This window comes from Olea europaea, chromosome 11 (genome assembly GCF_002742605.1).
Source record: "Olea europaea var. sylvestris chromosome 11, O_europaea_v1, whole genome shotgun sequence".
Taxonomy (NCBI): domain Eukaryota; kingdom Viridiplantae; phylum Streptophyta; class Magnoliopsida; order Lamiales; family Oleaceae; genus Olea; species Olea europaea.
Window position 1 is genome coordinate 6195306 of NC_036247.1, and position 3028 is coordinate 6198333.

The following is a 3028-nucleotide window of genomic DNA, read 5'->3' on the forward strand; positions in this document are numbered from 1 at the left end:
CACCTGGGCCAATGGCCCACTCAGATCGAACCACGTGACACTCCGGCCGAGGTGGCATATATTGCCGAGGTGGGCAATGGCCGAAGCCCCTTCAAGCCGAAGTCCACTAGACGAGGTGCCTTTTTACCGAGGCCTGTGAACGTACCCGAGGTCCACATGTCGAGGCCCATGAACCGAAGCCATGATGATGAAGCTAGTTGAAGATAGCTGAAGCCCTCAAACTGAAGTATTGTGTGAAATGGCCGAAGCCCAGAAGCTGATGTAGGAGCCTCCGAACCACAAGGGAGTGTCCTCCATGTTCACTTCTCCCAAGAGATCGTCTGCATAAAGATCTTATTCGAATGATTGATGGAACATTTGTCATAAGCATAAATGTCAAGTCTTGTCACTAGTATGGGGGCTCTGCACAAGCAATAAATGCGTAGCAAGCTAGCAATTCAAGCTCCATGCCTAGGATAAGATGTTTGAATCAAAGAGATGAGGCCACGTGCTACCTCATCCAAGGGCTCCCATTTCACATGTATCACTATAAATACTTCTCTTGTGTAATATCAAAAGGCTAATGCAAGAATCAATACATATAACTACACTTTACTCAACTCTCTCTCATTTACTTGAAATATGCAAATCGAGTTTATACACATTTACATATACATTTACGAATACCAGTTGATAATTATTGTACAATCGGATCACGAGCAACCCGCCGGATTTCGAACGTCACCGTCCCTCGTCGTTGGGCTACTCCTACGCCCTTTGAACCGCTCGTTTTAGACTGTCCACGTGTCTTAACGTGTTGGACATTCGCCCACGTGTGCGCGGGTAGAACCGACATCTGTTGGCAACACTTTTTGGGGTCAACATATGTGATGTTAACGAAACAGTTGATGAAGATATCATTGACTTGATCATTCAAGAAAATAGATTCAACAGATGATTTTCCACATCCTCGGGTGTAAATTTGATTGCGTATGTCAAATTTTTGTTGCTCCTCATTGTAGATAAATGCGCATTATAGAACTCTCGATACACTGGTGCAATCTTCCGCCAAATCGATGATTTTATATCATCTCGGAGATTACTACCTGTGACGATGCACAAATAGAACTTTTGTTAGGCCTGGTCAAACGACAAATTAAAGTTCTTGAAAATTTCCTTGACTTGCTCCAGGGAGATTCTGACCGTTAGATTGTTGGGCAAAGGGTTGATGACATGGCTCCATCCTAGCTGCTCGTAGTTTGATGAAAAATAGTTTGACCTTCGATTCATGTTTTGACAACCATTCATCTCCGAGAAAGTATTTGATATTAGACGAATGTACACGTGAAACAATGTATTGAAGATTATTGGCTAAAAATAGGTAATAGAAACTAGAAAGAAATGTCTTTATAGTGCTCTGCTTTGCCATTGAGTTTGCAAAGGAGAACGAGTATAAGCCAAGTGAATTTAAGAGTAATCGTCGGCTCCGAAGATTCTTCGGTGTAGGAAAATCTAAATGGTGATTCTGGCAATGAAATTTTCTCAGGCTGTGGAGAGTTGGCTAGAATATTGCTACAATCGGCGAGGATTGACAAGTAATTCATCGCATCAATTGTAAGATGGTGAATTCTGGCGCCGGCCAATGGAGATTTAGAAGAATTATTTTGGATGGTGGATTCAAATTCGTTCAATGTCGTCCGCACGTACTCGCCAAGCCTGACTAGCAACATGAGCGCCTCGGACTTGACACTGGCTGTTGAATCGAAGGAGAATATGGAATCAATCTTCGACCAATGTTTGTAGATTTTGGTGTACATATCGAGTACTCAGAACAGTTTATCCTACAATTTCTTGCTGTTTTTAACCACATTTACTGGAAATCCAAATAAAATTATCGCTCCTTCTTTCAAAATCTCCATCCCAATTCATTTTATGAATATGCGAAGCACTGAATTTTTCCATCCCAAGCCGATAAATACCTTCATCGACTATAGATTTTCGAATAATTTTGTAAATTTTCAAATACTCTTTTGCATAACCAGAAGAAATCATGCACTCGGCTATCAATTAATATCAGCTATTGCAACGGTAGAGGTATCTTCAACTTCAAATATCGACTCGCTCGCTATTTTTTCAGCATCATCATCCTCGTTATCATAATAGTCAGATGTGCTTGACCGAGTTGAGGTACGCAATGATCGAGTTGAAACAGATGCAGGATCCAAATGCACTTGATTCATCTATAAAATCTGATAAAACTCTTGGAGGTTTTTCATGGCGATTTGCATTAGCTAATATGAATTTGATCGGAAGATTATGACAAGAATAAATAAAGAACACAAAGATTTACGTAGAAATCCAAAATGGGAAAAAATCACGGACAAAGGAGGAGAAATCCAATATAATCAATAGCAATTGTTTTTACATCGTGATCTCAATGCTCTCAACTAAGATTTAAGCTCAAGATGTTGTCTGAGTAAACACCAAGTTGTAGTTGGATACGAGTCCAAAACGCGTTAAAACGTCAAACTCGGAAAACCCTGTCGCTTGAGCGTCATGCGGGCGAGAACTTCTGTTGAAAATCTGTTATTGACGCTCGAGTGGCAAGCTAGCAAAAATGTGATCACTTTGCTTCACCGTCCATAACTTTGATCTCTTCAAGACCACTTCAACGAGGACTTCAATACCCACTAGAATTTGAGTCACATTATAACATTAGCATTTGGCAACGGACTGCTTTTCCTGAATTCGAGTTTTCCATAACTGAAAAGTGCATAGCCTTCTGGAGATTATTCACACATTTGATGAAGTCCTCTGCCTCCTTACGATTCTCGTAGAACAGATAAGTAACTTTTGCAAAAGTAGTGGATTCCAGGTTCCATTTCATAATCATTGGCTCCGCCATTTCTAGAGTCTTGTCCATAACTGATTCTGATAAAGTCAGACGAGATGGCAATAGCTCAAATCGGGAAGGTGAAGGAAAATGAAATGTTGAAAATGAGGATGAAGACGAAGATTTTGGGGGGGAAAACAAAGATTCTTCATCCAT

The 3028-nt window shown here is 40.7% G+C and overlaps 1 pseudogene; it reads right to left on the reverse strand.

Annotated features, from left to right (window-relative positions):
* Positions 1–912: 912 nt before the first annotated feature.
* LOC111404377 lies at positions 913–3028 on the reverse strand (annotated as a pseudogene).